General features: G+C 32.7%; 1 pseudogene; it reads left to right on the top strand.

The window, feature by feature from the left end:
* On the top strand, positions 1-19,644 carry LOC114086019 (ADP-ribosylation factor-like protein 5A pseudogene; annotated as a pseudogene).
* The last annotated feature ends 3,573 nt before the right edge of the window (positions 19,645-23,217 follow it).

Raw genomic sequence — 23,217 nt, 5'->3', positions numbered from 1 at the left:
ATGGAATGCTGTCCACCATGTTATGGTGCAGCAGGAACACCTTCGCCTGATGTGGAGCCCATGATGGCATATTGCTCTAGGACTACCAAGAATCCAGAACCAGGGACCAAGTAAACTTTTATTCTTTATACATAAGTCTCAGATATTTTGTTATAGCAACAGAAAATGGACTAAGAAAGATAGCTATATGCATTAAACTAGGTTTATGTTTTCTCTCTTCTTCCTGGATTTGCTCATCTTTTTATTTTCCCAGTCTTGGTGAGTAGCACCACCAGAGTACTCATTACTTATGTCAGAAACCTGAGAGTTCACCTTAATTACTTCTTCTCATTTAACCTCTAATCTCATTGGGTATAAAACTCTGTTTGCCTCCTTAACATTGGTTGAATTGCTCCCTTTGTTTCCATTCTCAATGCAATTGCTTTATTTCAGACCATCATTGCCCCCTGCTAGACTTCTCTAAAAGCTCTTTCACAGGATCCCATGCTGACCTAATTCAATCTCCCCAGTTCTAAGAAAGATCTTTATAAATAAAACATTAATATGAGCATGTCATTTTTCTGCTAAGAATCTTTCAATGGCTTCTTTCACTTTCAAATTGTAAAAGAACTTATGACATACTATAAGAAACTTTTATATCCTACCAACTTTTGCCTTATAGGCCCTATGTATTGGCAGTCATTCTTCAGTTCCTTCTTAAACTTCATGCTAAGCTTAAGGATAGCATCCAACTTTTTTTCTGGGTTTATGTACATGTTTTTCTTGCAGCCTATACAGGTCTTATCTTTTTTTCTGCTCAGCTAACTCTTACCCCTCTTTTAAACTTTTATGAGAATGTTTTGGCCCTCTCTCACCACCCTTCTGGTTTTTTATGTACTTTCTAATAATTATCTTAAGATCCCAACTTATTAAGTTGAATCACTACTGTCTTCCACTATTCTGAACCCAAAGATTATGTTTCTTTATTGCCTCCAGTTTTTCACAGTGCTTAGCATACAGTGTATTGTTAAAATTTATTTGTTAGAATTATTGAGTGAAATAAAAATCTGATTTATTTAAGATTATACTTCATTTATTATTGTTACTATAGTCATCATCATCATCATCAGTAGAAGTTGCTCCACTCAAATTCCTGACTTGGGCCTGATATTAAACTTATTATAATTTCAAGCAATTCTAAACTTTAAATCATGATGAGCACTCTCAACTACCCAACCAAGAGGATGCTGTTTACATAAAAGTTATCTAGTTTAATTTTAGATGAACGGAGAATGCAGCATTAGCATTGATTATTTAAATTTTAAATTTTGCCTGCTTTCCACTAAAAAATATTCCTGTGAATAATTTACAAAACAGAAGTTGTTATTTTGGCTGAAGATTAGGAGCAGGAGCTAGTCCAAATAATGAACAAATTAATAATAATTTCTTGTGTGAACAAAGCTTTCCCTGAATGCTGAATGTCTTATAGTTTGACAATGGCTTTAAAATCCTAGTTATGGTTAGTTTATTTTGCAATTCATGTTTTAATACCATTTCAAAAATTATGATCTAAGATGTTAAATACACTTGTAGAAAAAGTAAAAAAAATGATAATATACTATTTAAGCATATATTAAAGATTTTAAATCTACTTCGCACTCTGATATTTCTAATTTTATGAGTCAAGAGACTTAAACACTGTCATGAGTACATGATTTTCGCTTACAGGTACATTATAGCATACTCAAAACTACAATTGAATTATGAGTAATAGCTGTGATTTTAGAAGCGGAGAATAAAATGGAATAGTATAATATTTACCTCTCCTTAGAGTATATTTAGTCTACTTAGAACACGCTGGCGTAGATTTGAGCAGGTAATAATTGACTGTATTTTAAAGCTGGAGGCAAAGCCTAAGGTGCTAACTCAAGCAGGTCATTAACACACTGGTAAAAAAAATGCTTAAAGGATATATTATGGCTTTCTATTTGTGCATTTTATACATTATATTCATTACTGAAGATGCTTGAACTACTTGAGTTAAATATAATACATTGGCATAAATGGATAATTCATTAATATTACTCTGCAAGTTGACTATTTTAGAATCTGTTATGTTTTCATATGTAATTTTTCTTTTTACTACCCACCTTATTTCTTTTGATGCTAATGAATAACTACAGTGTTTCCTCATCTTGGCTTTTGCATGCTGTAATGTGTATTAGGCAAAACTATAATGTCACATTTTCCTGATGTTTGAAAAGTTATGTCTGTACTTGGTAAATATTTATTAAATGTTTATTGCCTATTGAATTACTAATCAAGTATTTAGTATTTTAGCCAGCATGCCAATATATTAAAGATTTAAGGAATTAGGGAACTATATTTTTTAATAATGAAAATCTAATCTGTAAAATTCAATTTATTAAATACTTATTGAAAAGAAATCTTTGCCCTGACTCCTCTGCTTTCCTTTACAAACAAACTCTTGACTGGATCATTTCTCACGCTCATCTTTGCTGGAGTTTATTAAAGATATTTAAATTCTTTTTTCTTCTTCTTCTGTCCTTAAGATTTTTTTTTCCTGCTAAATGAAATAAAGTTTCCTCATTAGAAGTCTCTGCTCTCCAATTCTTCCTGCCCACATCTTCTCCACACTGAAGTCTGTTCAACACCCTTAAGTCTTGCTATTTTCCTGAGGAACTTGAGTACTTTCCTTAATTTTCCTCTAAGAGGTCAGAAGCCAGTTATCTACTGTAAACAGATTAGAAGGCAGCTATTGCCCAAAAGGAGTGGTGGGACTTGCAGCAAGGGTGTAGAGCATACTTTATCTAGAACATTCAAACTTTAAAAATGGCAAATTTGCACTTGCATTGAGTCTAGCAGTTTGTAAAACTTGGCTATGGGATCAAGCCCAAACTCTTAAGCGTAGCTAACTCTGTCTTTCCACATCTGGCCCTGTCCTCTGACTCAGTCTGTCTTCCCCCCGTTTTTTGATGTGCAAGACTTCCATTGCATCAAAGCACTGTATCAACCTCTCCTCATCCCTTCTATAAACTTTGTACCTTTTCACAAATTGATCTGTCTGCCTGGATTTATCCAGCTATCCCTTTCATATATCTCTAGACTGGTTTGAAAACTTCTCCTTTCCAAGTACTTGTTTATTACTTGATTTGACCTAATATTATGGTTGCATGATTATTATAGAATTCATTATATGAAAGTATAATTATTTATCTCTGACATCCTAATAAGACTTGCAATTCTTGTGCATGTCTATCTATAACTTTAGGATGTCTTTTTCTTTTCTTTCTTTTTACCTATCCATTGATAAGACTTGTATGTATCAATTAGTGATTGTTTTCTGCTATGGGGTTTTGTCTCACCCCATGAGACAGATGAGGTGAACTACAATGTTGTCAGAAACCCTTTTTCTTGTCATTTCAATTAGCCTTTGTTAGCTCATAATTTTATTTTAAGATTATAAAATGACCTCTCACCTCCAGCATTACAGCTGTATTCTCACAAGAAGAATCAAAATGTAAAAGGTGTCTGTCTGCTGGCTTGGTTACTTCTCTTAAGAGATACTTTGTCTTGAAGAACCAGTTCATTACTCACAATTGAATACAATTTGACAAAATTATGGTACATGAACATTTTTAATTTACAGAAAGAGCTAGGCAATAATAAATTTTAGTGGATCCACTCCCACCCTACATAAAACTGAACTTTGCTATTAAGGAAAGAAAGAATGACTATTGACTTCATTCTGTGTCTCTTGGTTCTTGTTATTTCATAATTTGAGCTCCTGGTAGGACATTTCCATACAATAGCTAAATAAATGTCTAAAGATCAATTGACTCATTTGGAGAGAAAAATAATGGAAGAACAATAATTAATAACTAGGAAAACTAAATGGAAAATGAAGAAGAACACTTTAATCTCAAGAATTCATTTAGAGTACATAGAAGTATAAGCTTATATTTGGAAGGAAAAACACACACAATAGGAATAGCAAGTACCCAACATGCTCATGTTTGCCATGAGTGAGAAAGGGCTCCCTGTCTGGAGACTGGTTGGGCTCAGCTCAGTGCTGTTGTTCAAGTCAACTCCATAAAACTATTTCATCCACTTCCCATTTTCTTGTAGATTGTTATGGTTAGTATATAAGGTCTTCTCTGAAAGCTCACATGTTAGACAATGTGGCAATGTTCAGAGATGAAATGATCAGATTTTGGGAGCTGTAACTTAATCAGTGGATTGATGCATTTGATAAATTGATAATTTGGATGAATTAGTCAGATGGTGACTGTGAGTTGGTGGGGCATGGCAGAGGTGAGATGCTGAGGCTGTACTCATAGGGATTATACTTCCTTGACTCCTTTCACTCAAACTCTCTCTTCTTCCTGGCTGTCATGGACTGAGCAGCTTACTCTATCATGATCTCCTGCCTCACCACGAGCACAGAACTATGGAGCCAGCAGACTATTAGCTGAACCTCTGAAACTGTAAACCAAAATAAACTTTTCTTTCTCTAAGTTGTTCTTGTCAGGTATATTAGTCATCTCAATGCAGAGCTGACTAACACAATATGTCTCCTTTTCATGGTGATATCTAAATTGCTATTGACTAGTAGGTGATAATGAATCAATACCATGTCCCACCCAAAACAGATAAAAATACTTTTACAGAAGTATTTAAGAAAGTAGCTTTAATATCAAGAAACAACTAAATGTTCTTCCCTAGGCAAGGCCATTAGAGAAATAATTTGGATCAGTATGATTTTTATTAGTTATTTTTAGTTATACATAATAGTAGAATTTGCTTTGATATAGTTATATAAGCTTGAATATATCTTACGCTAATTAGAACCCTATTTTTATAGATGGATATGATTGTGGGATTCACTATGGCATGCACATATGTGTACATAGGTAACCCACTTATTGTGGATTACCTTCCACATATCAGAGAAAACACTGAATCTTTGGCTTTTGGGGGACTGGCTTATTTTGTTTAGCAGGAGAGTCTCCATATAGATCCATTTACTAGCAAATGTCACAAAGTCATTCTTCTTTATTGCTAATACCCCATTGTGTATATATACCACATTTCCATTCATCTGTTGGAGAGCACCTAGGTTAGTTCCATTGCTTAGCTATTGTGAATTGAGCTGCTATAAACATTGATGTGGCTATGTCATTATAGTATGATGATTTTAAATCTTTTTGAAATATGCTGAGGATTGGAATAGCTGGTCAAATGATGGTTTCATTCCTCATTTTTGAGGAATCTCCATATTGCTTTCCAGAATGATTGAATCAATTTGTAGTCCCACATTTTGTAGTCCCAATTTCCCCCCACATTCTCATCAACATTTATTGTTTCTATATTATTGATAATTGTCATTCTAACTGTAATGAGATGACATCTCCATGTAGTTTTAATTTGCATTTCTCTAACAGCTTGAGATGCTGAACATTTTTGTAAATATTTGTTGACCATTCTTCTTCTGAGAAGTGTCTGTTCATTTTCTTTGCCCATTTATTGATTGGGTATGATTTTTGTTAGCTCATGAGACTAGAAAATATACACAATTTTGCTTTGTGAGCTATTGAGAATAGTTAGTTTTATCCGATCCACATATTATGGTCATGCTCCACCAGTGCCAGATTTTTAATGCTACAAGCCACCATTTATAAATCACAATCAAATAGCTCATTAATAAATCACAACTGAATAAAGATTCATTTTCTTATACTTGTATGCATAGAGTTCCTAAAAAACACACACAAAAAAAATATTCCCCCCTACTAATCATTCCATAGAACACCAATCACATGGAATAAAAGTATATTCAGTGCTTTATCTTTGTATGGAAATCTATCTCCTTGTGCAGAGTGTTTAAAAGAATTCACACCACAGAGAAAGTTGGCTGCTCTGATTGCACAGGACTTACCCATCCCTGAGAGCAAGTTCTCAAATGCATCAGTAACATCTGGATTATTGCAACAGTCTCCTTACAAGTCTCCTTTATGCCAGGGACTGGTGTCCATGCCCTTAGAGAAGTTCTGAAATAAGCATCTGAAAGACATGATTCTTGATGCTTCACTAATAACTCTTCATTGTTTAAAATAGGTAAGCATGATATCAAAGCTACTCAAAAGTTTATCCTCTAAAGCCTGTAGATATAGTAAGTAGATTAGTCATTACCTACAGAAGGGGAAGAGATGGGAACAAAAAGTAAAAGTACATGAGAGATCTTATTGTGTAATTATAATGTTCAAAAACTGTTTTGTTACCCTTGAACAACTTATTTGCTCAAAATAATTTTCACATTATACACTTGAAATGGTTGAATGGCTATGGTATGGAAAATATGTTTCAATAACATTTGTTTGAAAAAAAATCTATTAAGTAGGCACTGCAAGAAACAGATGGGGCCAATCAGTGCAGGATAGGTGGGCTGAAGGTGAGGGATGAGTTTGTGCCCACTAGTGTATTCACCACCACTTCTGTTCCCATGAGCTTCCCAGCCTTTTTCCCTCAGATCCCATCCTGGTTTAGGCAGCCCTGAACAAAAAAAAAATTGACACACAAGAGACCTGGCTGGAAGAGATTGGAGTCCCCCAGTAACTTTCAGATTCAAAATAACCATCATGAAATTTGGAAGCCCACACTTACACCCTACCTCAAGAAACCCAAGAAGGGTTCAGTGACTACAGTGTACTTTTGTCATTATTTATACATATGTGGGGCAGTTTTGTTATGTATAAGATTACTAGGTAACTGCTATTTTCTCTTTCTTTAAGCTGGGACAATGCTTTCAAAACACAATTGGAAATTCACTTAAATATGTTGAATCTAACTTTCTTAAAACCATGAAGTGAAATGGAGGAATATTTGGAAGAATACAAGGCCAATATTAATGAGGGCACTCAGAGGAAGGTATAGCCAGTTCTCACCCTGGCAGTTCCCATGAGGGTACTACCCATAGCTTCATCACATTGTTGAAGTCTTCTTTAACACAGACATTTTCCCAAGACATACTCTGTAAAAACTTTTAAGTTAGATATATAATAGTTGTGGAGATGCTTTCCATGGAAAACCATAAACTACATCTCTGTCCTGCTCTTTCTCCTTCTAAGAATTATAAGTCAAAAAAATGACTGAAATAGCACTGAGGAAAAATGGGATTAAGACAAGAGTTTTTGTTCCTGTATTCTCTTGACTTTCAATGACCACTGTAAGTTCTCACTAAGAATCCAAATTTCAAATTATAACCTCATTTTAGGAACAGTATTGTCCACTGATGTCACAAGATTACATGAGCAGTGAGACATATAGTTGATAGACAGACTCAGATATTTTGATTCTAAGTGGTGTTTTTTTTTTAAAAAAAATCTTGCTGCTGAGTATTTGAACAAATTGAGGTATTGCATATGAATTCCTCTGATTCACCAACCCCTTCTTGCTAACAAACAATGTAGTCTTTTTTAAAAAATATTTTTTAGTTTTAGATGAACACAATACCTTTATTTTATTTACTTTTTATATGTGGTGCTGAGGAAGGAACCCAGGGTCTCACATGTACTAGGTGAGCATTTTACCGCTATGGCACAACCCCAAACATACAATGTAGTCTTAAAGGAGAACTGATCTTACTGATGGATGTGGTCCATGACCATGACTCCGAACTTACACTTAAATTCTTGACCTCCAGTAAGGCCATTAAAGGACAGAGATTTAAGTATCATTGTGAGAGAAGCTATCACTTGAGGACAATGATAATTACCTTGGTTCCAATAATTGCAAGTCCATGGATATTTAGGGATCATAGTGTCCAGCTTCACTGATGAGACACTAAAACCCTCAGACACTTCAAGAGTATAGTTAGCCCAGTTTTAAGTGTTCCCTAGAGAAAGACTTCATCTTATAACCACCTGTCTCCAAATGGAGGTGAGAGAGAATGGATAGGCAGAGTCATCTGCTAGAATCCATGGACATTTTCCTCTATTCCTTTTTAGCTCCAAAGTCAATCTTGCATATATGTTTGGTGAAAAATCATCTTGTTTGAGAACTCTTTTAGATTCTCATTGGTTTTTTTTTTAATTAAGAAGGAAAAAACATTTTGCTAAGTAATATTCGCAATAGCTGTGGTTGATGATTTCATACCTGCTTTTGCTTCTTTTCAACTTGACTTTTCTTTCTTTATTTTGTCACTTCAGAGCATAAAAGCATGTTCCATGGCACTGTATAAACGACAAATTTTCTCCTTATTCCTGTCACTATCCACATCTCTGCTAAAACTCTGTGAAAGTGTAAATAACATTTTATATTAGAACTCCATGTATTGCTAGCTCTGATACAACTTTCTGTTCTGAGAGATACACAGGAAAATAACAGGGCATCTTCAGAGACCATTATGTGTCTGTAGGAACATTAGGGAGTACCCAGAAATTGCTTGTAAACCCCTAACTGTATTGTCCACAAGCATGAGGTGTTTGAAGGGCTTTCTTTCTTGATTAGTAGGTGTTTTCATTTTAATGGTCTCATATGTTCTCCTACACACACAGGTGGCACTTATATCCCATCACAACAGAGACTGCTGGGCTACAACAATGGGTAGAATTTTATTTGGTGAACATTTCTCATAATTGCCAATATTGATTCTCTTTGACTGTGTAGACTTGAACGATATTATATATCTGGAATGAGAGGGTATATTAAATATAAACAAACCCTATGAATCTTTTCAAAAAAAGACAAAAATTCCATAAGAAGATAAAGAAAAGTTTATGTAAAAGTATGAACAGAAACAGTGTGAGCCATTTCCAATGTTAAATTAAGTTTAAAAGAAGAGTCTTTTTAAAAAAAAATAGTTCATATTTTAATTCATGACAAACAGAAGTTCATTACTTCTTAGAAAACTAATGAGAGTTAAATGAGACTATCCAGAAAGTCTATTGAAATTTGTTTTTATATCCTATAAAATGTAGTTTCTCCTTTATAAATTTTTCAATTTATATTTTCAATGTTTTCTTATCACCTGACTTAATATCAAGAAAAATATGTTTAATTTTATTTTTAGAATCACAAAAATACTATCCAAACAGACAATGACTTAATTTTATGAGTACTTTCATTTCACCAGATAGTGGGGTGCAGTATCATAGTGGGCAAAGACTTATTATATAGGGGCACAGTTATAGTTATGCAAACATGACTATCCAATTTTAGTGCTTTCATAAGAATAATTACATTGTAAAATTTATTAAGAAATATTAGCTTAAAAATATGGAAAGTATGTTATTCTGTCATACGTCCTTTTACTGGACAAGAACTATTCGGTTTTATAATTATTTTATAATTTATTCACAAGTTTTTCAAAAGTGCCATTGAACTTCTTCATTATTCTGTTTAGTAGAAGTTCACTGGATGCATTCCAAATTCTGATTGCTTGGCTTAATTGAAAAACTTTTAGATTTGTACTAGATGTCATTTTTTTACTCTATAGAAAATTGCTTAATTTTTCTTCTTCAAAATAAACCTTCTCCCCAAATCAAGCACACACCCACAAGAAGTGATTCAACCTGTGACTGCTTCTTGCCTATAATTTTCAATGGAATGGAAAAAAATCACAGATTCTTTCTCCTGCAGGGTTGCTGACAGAACATCACAAGCCTAGAAACAAAAAAAAAAAAAAAAAAAAATGTTTGCACTGGAACTTGGAACTAACCAACTGTCATGATTCCATAAATAAAATGAAAGTAAATTTATATTTCACTTCATAATATTTCAACACTTATTAGGCTTTTTTTCAGAGTGATAGTTTAAAAATATTTCATATAAACAAATATGGAACAAAAATCATTTGACATTAAATAGAGCATATGTAATTATATCTAGTTCCTAGAATAGAAGGTAGGAAAACACACTTTTTGTGCAAACATGGTATTTCAATTTCAGTTAAAATTTATATTTTGCATTTAAAAAGGATACTAAGCTGTTATTTATTAAGAAAATGGCAGTGGAGAAAAATGTAAAGAATTATGCTCAATTAAGTAGATGCTCAAATTAAATACACAGGTCAATTTTGATAAAACAAAAATTTCTGAAGGCCTGCTATTATGTGACTACCACTGTTAATCAACTTCACAAGCCATCTTGCTTCTCTTTCATGTTTCTACCTTTATTGAGGTACTCTTGACAAATCCCAATAGTATATATTTGAGGTCTATAGCCTGGTGTGTTGATATATCTGAGCAATAAAATGTTCAAAATTGGGATAATTAACATATCCATCACCTCCCTTCACTTAGCACCCCTCCTTTTTTTTTTTTTTTTTTTTGCATTGAGAACTCTTTAAGCACTTACAAACTTAAGATTAACCTTCTTAGCTAATTACAACTATACACTACAGTATTGTCAACTTGAGTCACATTGCTGTACATTATATCTCCATAAATTATTTATCCTGAATTTTTTATCATTTGGCCAACATCTCCAAAATTTTCTCATCTCCCAGTGTTTGGAACCTGGGGAACATTATGCCAAGTAAAATAAACCAGACATAGAGAGGTACTGCATCACCTCACATACATGTGGAATCTAAAAAGTCAGTGTCATAAAAGTAGAAGGGAGAAAGGTGGGTGATGTTTTTCACAAATGACACGATTTCTTTTCTTTCTTTCTTTCTTCCTTCCTTCCTTCCTTCCTTTCTTTTTAAGGCTAACTGACATTTCACTGTATGTATATATATATATATATATATATATATATATATATATATATATATATATATATTCCACATTTCTTTATGCATTCAACCTTTCAGAGACACTTAGGTTGTTCCCATATCTTGGTTATTTTGAATAATGCCACAGTGACATTGGCTGTAGCATTCTCTTTGAGATACCAATTTCATGTCTTTGAATGTATATTTTGGAGTGGTATAGTTGGATCCTATGTGGTAGTTCTATTTTAAATTTTTTGAGGAACCTCCATACTATTTTCCATAATTCTTTTATCAATTGGCATCCCCACCAACTGTGTATAAGGGTTTCTACTTCTACACATCTTGCTATCTTTCTTTCTTTCTTTTTTGATAATAGTTATTCTGACAAGAATGAGGTGATATCTTTTTTGTTTTGTATTTGAATTTCCTAGCTGATTGGTGATGTTGAACACTTACTTGGAACATTTTAGCATTTCCATGTATTTTTTTTTGGGGGGGGGAGAACATATCTATTGTTTTTTTACCCCATATTTTAATTAGTTTATTTGTTGTTTTGCTATTGAAATGTATGAGTTCATTATATAATTTGGATATTAATACTTGTAAAGTATATATTTTACACATATTTTAACTCATTCTGTAGGGGATCTTTTCACTCTGCTATTTCATTTTTTTCTGTCAAAGACTTACATTTTGATGCAATCTCATTTGTTTGTTTTGGTTTTATTTTTGTCTGTGTTTGTAAGGTCATGACTTAGAAAAATTATAACCTGGATAAATATCAAGAAGCTTTTTGCTTTTAATCATCTTATGGATTTAGATCTTAAATTTAAGTGTTTAATGCATTTGGTGTTGATTTTTGTAGATGATGTGATAAAAGGATTCAACTGCAACCTTTGCATGCCAACATTTATTGAAGGGACTGTCTTTTCCCCATTGTATGTTCTAGACATCCTCGTTAGAGATCAGTTGACTGGAGTTATGTGGATTTATTTCTGGGTTCTCTGTGTTATTCATTGGTCTATATGTCTATTTTCATTCCAGTAGCATACTGTTTTCATTGCTCTCTATTTTTAACACAGATGCTTCTTGATTTACAATGGATAATGTCCAGATAAATCCAACATAAAGTGAAAATATTATAAGTTGAAAGTGCATATAATATACTTAACCTACTCAACATCGTAGCTTAGCAACACAGTACCCTGTAGAGTATGTTTGTTTACCCTGTGATTGCGTGACTGACTGGAGGCTGTATCTAGCTGCTCCTGCCCAGCATCATGAGAGAGTATCATATTGCCTAATAGTGGCTTGGCAAAAGACCAAATTCAAATTTGAAGTACAGTTTCTGCAAAATGCATATCTCCTTCAGTATAAAATCTAGTCTATAATGTGTTTATTAGAGTTCAATTAAAATAGTGAATTCAAATGCATCTTGATTTTTCTATTAGAAATTTTGTTCACTAGTATTCATAATAACATAGGAATGTTACACAGTATTCCAAAAATTAGCAACAGAGCTAGTAGCAAAATTTTGTACTAGTCAGAAATAAGTACTCATTAATTTATGCAAAAATGAAACATATCCAAAGCTGATTAGGAAGGGCATAGTATCAGTGGGAAGTTCTGGTGAATTGAGTTCAGGAAGGACCCAGAACAGCACAGCAGAGTCAAGAATGTAGCACAGGGGCACCATGCTCAGAACAGCAGTGCTTCTTTCTGCATTGCTGATGCTGCTTAGCTAACTTTGGCCTTTTATTTTCTTACCACTGGAATTTTTGTTTTATCCTAGTTTAGTGAAAAATTGGATAAACTGGGTTATTTTTTAGATTATTTATAAGTTTTTTTAATTGATCCAGCACCCATGGAAGCCACCTTGAATAAATACATTTAATAGAATTTTGCCAATTTACTGAACTATGAGGATTATGTCAGAAACAAATATTCCCTACTAGATTTTTTTGCTGATTATTATTATTATTATTATTATTATTTATTTATTTATTTTTAGAATTTCTCCTGTTGAGTGCTGGAATCTGGAAATGTGGAATTCTCATGTAGTTCCCAACTACAGTCAAAGACAAGTGGAGAACATCAGGAGAAATGCCTTCTATACAAAATAATACCATTAGCCAAGGTTGTTACAAAATCTTCCAACCAGCAAAATAATTATTCAGATGTGGGAAATATTCTGATTTGGGTTGAAAGTATCCCTAGTCACTTTAAGCACCTGTATATTCCTCTCCAATTATTGGGGACCAACTCCTCTCTACAAATGCCATAAATTTCTCATAGGAGATTCAATGAATCAGGGAAATCATTTCCTTTTATAATCTGACAATTTCTTGGGGGCAAATCCTAGATTATTTTATTGACACTACAGTCAATAAAGGAAAGACACTACTTTCTTTTTAAAAGGAACCCAAGAAGGACTTGGATTGCAAACTTTGCCTTGGGCTGTGGATTTTGATATCTGATCTTGTCATTGTCTTACTATTTCCAGTATATAGAAATAGATATTTTATTTTCACATGTCTTTGAAATGGGATTATGGCAATTGCCACTCATATCTCAAAAACTTTTCGGTGAGAACTATATTGCAGGGAACCACAGAAATGCATAATACAGCTCTTTCTCTACATTATACTATAGAAAGACAAAATTATCATCACATCATGCTAATTAGATGTTCGTGATCTTTGGTTCTATATAAGCCAGAGAACAAAGCTCAGATGTCGCTATGCCCTTGAATGTCTGCTAGTCACAGTTTGCAGTTACAAATAACAGAAACAGATTAAGCAGAAAAGGGCTTTATTGGAAGGGTTTCAGTTGAGTAATAGATAGACTTATTAGGAAAGCCGGAGAACCAAGCTTGGGCAACAGCCTAAACAGGCAATAGCACATCCAATAAGGTACCACAGGGACTGTGTGCATTTCATGCAATTGTTAGCCAGCTGGATCTTTGCCATTGCTACTGGTGCTACTGCCACTGGATCCTAAGCTTTCATTTTCTTATACTTACTGCATTGTTTTTATAATTCCATCTATATTGTGCATGCCTTGGCAAATTTAAGTTATATATCTTAACCACGGCTCACTAAGTACTATAGATATTGTTATTTTTTACATTGGTATGTAATTTAAACACTATTGCCAAAGTTGATTTGTTTACTTTTTAAACATATAGATGCTTGAAACAGTATTTAAGCAATTTGCTGAAAAAAAACAAAACATAACCGATTTTGGTGTAGTTGTTTGGACTCAAGTATTGGCATACATCTAAATTTCTAATCTATCATCTTTTTTTCCTCTTCCACTGGCTACATTTCCTCGTTTATTTTCACTTTGCTTTGGAAAGAACTGGCTTTCCCAGCCTTCTTTAGATTAACCCAAGAGGAATGATTGTGTCTGCTTTGGCTTTAAGCCTTCCCTGCTTGGGTTCAGTGGTGTGTCTGTTAGGGATGAAACCATATTGCCTCTTGTGTGATGATGTAGAGAAACATGGTAGCTATCAAAAGAAATGTGTATCAGGGAAATTATATACATGCCTTCCTGATTCCTTTCAAGTGCCCTCTGGATTGCTGGGAAATGGTGGAGTTTGACTCTTTGTTTTTATTTCCTAATCAGGGAACACTGAGGAAAATAGATATATTTCAGTTCAACAGAAAGGAGAGGGCTTAGGCTATAATATTCTCAAAATCAGAATCCTATAACAACTTTTATACAGGAAAAAATGCAAGCCCACAACTTTAGTTGATTATTTAGTGTAAATAAAATATGCCTAGTGCTCAAATACACAGTGGCCCACAGGCAGGGCAACGGACTCAGTTGACTTAGTTCAAATGTTGTAAACTTCATGTGCCCACAGGTTTATGGCTGTATTTTGTGGAAGTAATTTAAGTGGGGCAAAGGTGAAATAGACACACACACACACACACACACACACACACACACACACCCCAAGAGGGGGAAAAATCATAAAGAAGACAAGCAAGATCTAGTCCTAGCTCTGTTATAGGACTTAGTTTATGCATTATTTTCTGCATCATTAGATAAAATGAGGTAACACATGTAAAACTCACCTTGATGTATGACACATTGTTTGGGATTCTCAATAAATGTCAGATATCATCCTTATCACCATGATATAAAGTTATAAATGGATAAAATTAACTATCTTAAGCTCATATCCAGCATCATCTTGCTAAACTACTTACAGATTTCTAAAAATGGAGGTAGAAAAAAGTAGATTCTGTCTCCAATAATTGAGAGGCCTGTAAGCACAAAACAAAAACAAAAATGTTAGTCATTATGAAAAGAATGAAAAATAATACTAATAAAGAATCAGATTATATATAGATTGTATAGTAACAAACAGTGAATCAAAAGGAATGGATTTCATGAAAAGCCATAGATAAATTAAATAGAAATATAAAAGTTCACAATTTATATATTAGGTTTTGGAACTTAGTCATAAATTTTTAAAAATAATGTCATGTCTAATTTGTTTAGATTTATAATATGCTAGTAGATTAATTTTAAGGAAAAATATTCATAGCACCTGGGTAGGGAACAAATATTGAAATAGATGGTCCAGGAAGCATTTCACTATGTGTATTGTTTATTTATTTATTTTTGTAATATACGAGTTTGTAAATTTATAATTATTTTGGAACTCTGATAACAGATTAAAGAGAGAGTCTAACTAGGGAACTATTAAGAGACATAATAGAAATCCATTTACACTAACTTAGTATAATTTTAGAACAGGTTAAATCTCTTTTCATTGCCCATTAAAGACAATAATATCAATGACAAATGAACCCAGAGCCTACAATACCAAATATAACCTACAAAGAAAGAGGGTACATCCTTTAAAGAAATTTATTCTGAAATAGTACAGGATTAAAAATTACGTTGATAAACTGAAACTATTTTAAATATCATTTACTTTATGCTTTCAAAGAAGTTAGGAGCCTTGTATGGTGGCACATACCTGCAATCCCAGTGTCCTGAAGCTTAGGTAGAACACAAGTTCAAGGCCAGCCTTAGCAATTTAGTGACACTCTTAGCAATTTAGAGAGACCTTGTTTCAAACACACACACACACACCCCCCCCTGGGAATGTAGCTCAGGAGTAAAGGGCCCCTGTGTTCAATCCTCAATGCCAAAAAGAAGGAAAGAGAGAGAGAGGGAGAGGGAGAGGGAGAGAGAGAGGGAAAGAGGGGGGGGGGGAGAGAGAGAGAGAGAGAGAGAGAGAGATGAACAGATAGGAACAAATAAATAAATTAAGAAATTAGGGATGTAGCAAAATAGGCATTGCCTTTTTTGTACTGGAGATGGAACCCAGTAGTTGTGTACCACTGTGCTACATCCCAGCTCTCCTTTTCTTTCTTTCTTTCTTTTCTTTTTTCTTTTTTTTTTTTTTTTTTTGAGATGAGTTCTCAGTACATTGTCAAGACTGCCCTCTAACTTGGGATCCTCCTGCCTCTACCTGGGGTTATAGATATGCATCATGGCACCCAGCTAAAATAAGCATTTTATTTAAAAGTGAGATAACTATATAATGTGAGAGGGCATTTTCTGAGTTAAGGTCAAAGGAGAAAAACAAAAATCTATGATCCTCCTATCAGATGTGAAAATATACCAAGTGGCATGGTTCAGCAAAGTCTTGATGAAGAGGAATACCAAGATCTTCACAGAGTTAATATTAATATCAAAAAAATTTAAGAAATAAGATACAATATTATACAAATGATATGCAGGTTCAATTTAAAGAATAATATTTAAAATAAAAATTTATATTTTACTATACAGTAAATAAATAAAAGTAACCAGAGACTTCAAGTCTGTTTTGGGGCCCTACTGATATATATGCCCCCCTGACAGAGACTGCCAGTTTTTGACATTTGGTGGAATTTGGTGAAAATGTCTTATGACATATACATGTGTATATTTATATATCAATCATCAATCTACTGTGTATCTGCATCAAAAACCATCCATGATTTAGTTTTACTTTATTTTTACATTGTTATAAACAAAATTATGCTATTTGTGTATTTCAAGGACTTTTTCTTTCTTCACACTTGTGATTTTCAAATTTTCTTATATTGATATGTCCAGCAGTACTTTACACATGTTTTCACTTCTTATTTTTATTTTATGTTATTTATTTATATTTTTTGTTACCAGGGATACTTAACCACTTAGCCATATCCCCAATCCTTTTTATGTTTTATTTTAGAACAGTGTCTTGCCAAGTTGCTTAGGGCAACTATATCGATAAGTTGCTGAGACTAGCTTTGAATTTGTGATCTTCCTGCCTCATCCTCCCAAACTGCTGGGATTACAGGGGTGTGCCACTGTACCCAACCACTTTATGCGCTTTACTGAATGAATATAACTTATTCATCCATATGTCTATTATTGGATATTAGAGTTGCTTCTAGGTCTCTTTTTGGTTGTTGTTTTTATTCCCATGTCAGTCACACACACATACACACATACTTGAAACACTTGAAATTACTGGGTGAAAGGCAAAATATAGGCTTTTATTAGATAATATTATTTTGCCACTAAATGGCTTTGTCGACATTACTAGAAGCATTGTGTGATCTTTTTGTTTTCTTTCCTATCCTTTCCTGAGTACCACCAAACCTTTCAAATTTTATAATTTATTGTATAAAATTATTTTGTATCTTGACTATACTTTGCCTTTCTCTGACTTCTTTTGAGGGAAAGGCACACTTTACATACATATTGATGATTTCTAAGCTGTAAAATGATTATATCTTTGGGCTAATTTTGTATAAACTAAAATTTGCTTGATAATTTTATGTAAAAATTATTTTCTTAACAGCTTTATTGAAATATAATTTACATATAATAAAAGTCATCCATTTTAATATATTTTAAGAGAGAGAGAGAGAGAGAGAGAGAGATTTTTAATATTTATTTTTTAGTTTTCAGTGGACACAACATCTTTGTTTTATTTTTATGTGGTGCTGAGGATAGAACCCAGCGCCCCGCGCTACCGCTTGAGCCACATACCCAGCCCCATTTTTATATATTTTAAATACATAAAATTAAATACTATGACCCAATTATGAACTATATTAAACTTATGGTTGTGTGTCATCACATTTTAGTTAAGTAGTTTTAGAACATTCAAATGTTAAAGATACTAACATTTTTGCTATTATAGTTTTAATGTATTATAATTGAGACCTGAATATGTGTAGTGTTCCTTTGAAATTTGTTGAAAATTCTTTCATTAATATTTTATATATATCAGAAAGAGAATATAATTTTCAAGTTTCAGTTGTAGTATCCTATATATGTCTAATTACTCAGATTTATTCATTATACTGCTCACATTCTCTGTACTATTACTGATTTTCTTCTTGTATTATTTTTAAATAAAAGTTTGTGAGCTTTTTTTTAATACTATAGTGAAACTTGTCATTCCACTTGGAGTGCTAATAATTTTTATTCCATGTTGATAATTGCAACAATTTTAGGTACACAAAAGTTTAGAATTGTAATATGTTCCTGTTGATCTAACCATTCTGACAATATTCAGTAATTTTTCAAATACAGATGCTTCTTGGCTTACAGTGGGGTTATGTTCAGATAAATACATCGTAAGTTGAAAATGAAGTAAAAAATATATTTAACACATGTAAGCTACTCATAGCTTAGCCACAGCACACTTATGGGTACCTGATTCTTATGATTGTATGGGTGACTGAGATATACAGCTTGATGTCATTACTTAGCAATATGAGACTATTTTAACTATATTTTGCTAGATTATAAAAATATCACAACTCAAAAGTATGTTTTCTGCTAAATGCCTATCACTTTAGTGATATTGTAGAGCTGAACAGTCATGTCAATCCATTCTAAGTCTGGGACCATAAATATGAGAATGTATAATAATGCATTTTGCTTTAATTTTTTTCAACTTGGATTTATTTTGGTCACAATTACCTGCTAAATAGGTTTGCAAATATTTACTTTCAATCTTTTATTGTTAAAGTGTGCATCTTGTAAATAGCAAAATAGCTCCTTGTGTTTATGTTTGACAAAATGTGTTTTAATTAGAAATTTAGTTCATTCACATTAGTATGCTTCTTATATTTAGATTCATTTGTTGCAAACTATTATATGATTTCCTTTGTTTTCTGTTTCCATTTTTTGCCATCATTGTATTTAAATTTAACTAAACATATCAACTCAGAGGTTACTATGGACAATTTAAAATGTGGAATGACTTTTAAAATCTTGAAAGTCTTGAATAACCATGAGAGCCACTTGAGAGGAACCAGGATAGAATAATGGTCTGAAAAGCTGGTCTTAGTCAACGTGACAGCTTTGTTCACTAGCTAGAACACAAAGATTATTATTGGGTTGAAAAATGCAGCAAAAGTTACCATCCTTCACCGTTTTTTTTATGCATGAAGTATACACATTCTAATTCCCATGATAGGGATCAATGTAGAAGAAATAAAGCTTAATAATACATGTTTTCCAGTGTGGGATTTGGGAGGCCAAGAATCTCTTCTGTCTTCCTGGAACAATTAGTATAAAAATATGGAGTTTAAAATAGTTGTCGACAGCATTGACCGAGGATTTCTGTACCTAGAGAAGAACGCTATATGATATTAGCATATGACAATCTAAGGAAAGCTGGATTGCAATATTTGCTAATAAACAAGATGTTTAAAAATGCAGAAGTAGCAGACATCTCCCTGTTTTTGAAGGTAACTTTTATTAGCTAACTTTTATTTTACATTCCAAATGCTCTTACTGGTGAGGGATTATGCCAAGCACTTGAATGGATGATGTTGTTGTTTAAGTGTTTAAGATTAGAAGGTTTCTATGGACCTTTTCTCACAGGTGTTATAAAATTGAAGGGCTGAACTTCACTTGAAAACAGAAAAAAAATGGTGGTTTAGATATATCAAACCAATTTAATTTTTTTTCTCTAAGAAGAAAAACTAAAATCATTTATTTGAAAACAAAGATGAAGTCTCACCTTCCAAATTGCCTTCTCATTATTATTTCCTTCTAATGGACATTGTTAAACCTGTGATTGACAGTTTTCTCAGAATCAATTCTCTCAGGACATTGTGTAGCCTGTGCAAAGTACAAAGGGAGATGAAGACAATTTGAGCTTTAAAAGCTTTATTATTTCCACAACTCTCCATAGTCAAATGTTTCTCTTTTCTTGTTCCATTAAATCAAAATATAAATCAGCTCAGATATTATTTCCAATATTTTAAAATATATTACTTATGAAAATATTTTTGCATACAGTAGTTTATGTATTGTGTATATGCCTTAAATTCAAGAAAATGGCTTCTTTTTATGTTCTATTAATGCAAAAATTGACAGTGTCCTTATTTATCATTCTAAAGATATAAATATGGGTGGGCATTTATGCTAAGTGGGTTTTTGTATTTTCTTACTAACTATTTTTTATTGTATTAAGCAATCCCCCAAATTTTCAAGTTCTTTTAAATATATATTTGTTTTGTTTGAGAGTCTCCTTCTTAAGCATTCTGGGTGGTTTTATATGAGAATCATTTTCTGCTTTATGTATTCTTTTTTCTGTTGCACCTGCCCTATTTGATGCCTAGCTTAAAGAACAAGACTCATTTATAAAAATTGAATTTAAACATCCCAATTATAAAATATAATATGTGAAGATTAAAACATACAAAAAGACAAAAAAAATCCCTTAGAAATATTTCATAAAGCATAGACCTGTGCGATTAAAACTCAGAATTCCTACCTTGTCCTGGTGACCCCTACACACCTTACTTTATAGGAGAGTAATGATGCATTTAGAGAAGCCAAGTCTTTTATAATGCATAGTAAATATGTGTGACTTTTGATTCTACTGAAAATTCTACCTTATCTTAACTTTTAACATTAAAAATTAATCTTTTCTCTTTTTCTACTTCATATTAGTGGAATCATGCACTATATATTTTCAGTTTCTTTCACTTGATGTAACATTCATGAGATTTATTCCTAATGTTGTGTCTAGTCACACCTGTATTAGTTTTAAACTTAAACTTAGTTTTTATTTTTATCAAAGTTATACAGGCATTGGCCTGGGGTTGTTGCTCAGTGGTAGAGTCTTGCCTTGCACGTGAGAGGCATTGTGTTCGATCCTCAGTACCACATAAAAATAAATAAACAAGTAAAGATATTGTGTCTATCTACAACTAAAAAATATTTTAAAAAGTTATACAAGCATATGAAATAAACTCATTTATATCTATACATTCGCTATGAAAAATAGTAGTATTCCACCCAAAGCTCATTCCCTATTTTATGCTCCCTGAGGAAATTATAATTTTAAGCTGACATTTAGTATTTACTTTAGACTTTCTAAATCACATTCTTACAAGATAAACATTTTAAAGTTTTAGACATTACATATTGATTTCCCTTCCCATGTCTTCTGTTTTGTTTGGTCAGGTCTGGTGGACATCTCGACTTATACCTTCAATTTTACCCTGAACATTCTCTCCCCACTTGCTGCAAGGCATCTCAGACATCTTCTGTGTTAGTTTATTCTCTTGTTAAAACAAAACACATCCTCTACAGAAGGTAGAATTGACATCTTGTATGTCTTCAAATATCTTTTTTCTACCTATATGGTTAGGGATCGCTTCCCAAAATTATAAGATGGTAATAATTTTCCTTCAGATTCTAAAATGCAAATACCTGTTGTTTACTTTCTCTCAGAAAAATCACAGTGAACTTTCACCTTTTCACATACAGGAAACATTTCACAGCTTGTCTTTGGCATAACTGAATTATCAGCTTTATTACTCTTGTGCTTTGGGAAATTATTAAGCAAAATAAAGTTTACTTGAAAAAAATATTGCAATTCTCTACAGGGGATCTGATAACTGAAATGGGATCTGAGTTACTAACAGGAGAGCAGCTCATAAAATGAAGATACTTTAGATAAAGAGATGATTTGTGTCCCAAGTGGGAAGGAGAGAGACAATGTGAGATTTTGTCATGTTACTCAGAACAGCATGTGATTTAAAATTTATAAATATTTTATTTCTAGAATTTTCCATTTAGTGTTTTTAGATTATAGTTAATAATGCTGGAAACTGAGCTACAGGAAGTAAAACTGTGTATAAGTGGCTCTACTGATTTTTTTTTCTGTAAAGAAGATCCATGATTAAATGATATATAGTTGGATTCTTCCAAATACATTAGAAAAAAAAAAACTGTCATCAAATGTACAATAATTCTAAGAGGAGATTAATGGGAAAAAAACAATATTAGGCTATTCTTATAAACCTGGCATAAGCTAGATACTAAACCCTGGCAAACAATATGAGGAATAAAATTTACTTAGGAATCTCTCTCAGGAGTGAAAATATAGATATCTTAAACAAAATGTATACACATAGCATACACAATTCATAAAAAACAAAAATAATGTTCAAATGAGGTTTTCTGCCTCAGAAAATATGGGTGTTTAACATTTTAAAATGTATCAGTTTATATCACATTAATAAGACAAAGGAGGAAAGTTAACTGTCTTGATAAATTCAGATAAAACTTTTGACAAAATTCAATCCAGATTTGTTTTAGAAACTCTTAGAAATGTAAGTATCAAAGGAAATTTCCTCAATATGATTTAAAAAAAACCAAAAACTACTACACCAAGAGAAACACACTTAGTGGTGAAATTTGAGGAGCTTCCTATCTGAAAGAGTAAAATAAAGTTGAATGCTCTCAATACTTTGTTTTCATATTGTAATGATTTCCTATGCTATTCAATAAGACAATTAAAAGATACATTCTTTAAAAGAAAATATCAGATTTGAAAAAAAAGAAGAGTAGAGTGCTGGGGGGCAGGGAAGAATACTGGAGAAAGCTGGTGGTTCTTCCTTGAATACTTCTCAGTCTATGCCTTGAGGCTGGAAGAGCCATCCACAGTAGTAAAGGGGACAATGTGTGTAGTTCTCACAGAGCCAGGAATACTGTCTGTTGCCATCAGCCTGACTCATAATTTAAAAAAGCTTTTACCTTAACAGTAAAGAGCAATTAACCCTAGACTGAATATTGCATTAGACTCCTCTAACAAAAATAAGACCCTTGAAGAATCAATTAATTCTAAATAATTTCACCTGGAAACAAACACTGAAAATATATATAAGAGTATGGAAATGCTTAACACCCAACAAGGAAAATTTTGCAATGTCTGTCATCCAATGAAAATTTACCATGTATACTGAAAGACAGGAAACAGACCACATAAGGAGAGAAAATAATCACTAAAACAGAATGGACACAGATGTTAGAATTTAAAGAAAAAGACAATGAGACAGTTTATTACAACCATTTTCTTTTGTTCAAAAACATTAGGTAGAGACATAGAAGATGTAAAAAGACATAAATCAGTTGTATAGTCATGAAAACTACAGTTTCTGAGATAAGTACAGAACAGGCTT

This window comes from Marmota flaviventris, chromosome 3 (assembly GCF_047511675.1).
Source record: "Marmota flaviventris isolate mMarFla1 chromosome 3, mMarFla1.hap1, whole genome shotgun sequence".
NCBI classification, from domain to species: Eukaryota; Metazoa; Chordata; class Mammalia; order Rodentia; family Sciuridae; genus Marmota; species Marmota flaviventris.
Note: the sequence above shows the minus strand (reverse complement) of the source record. Positions and strands in the feature narration are given on the sequence as shown.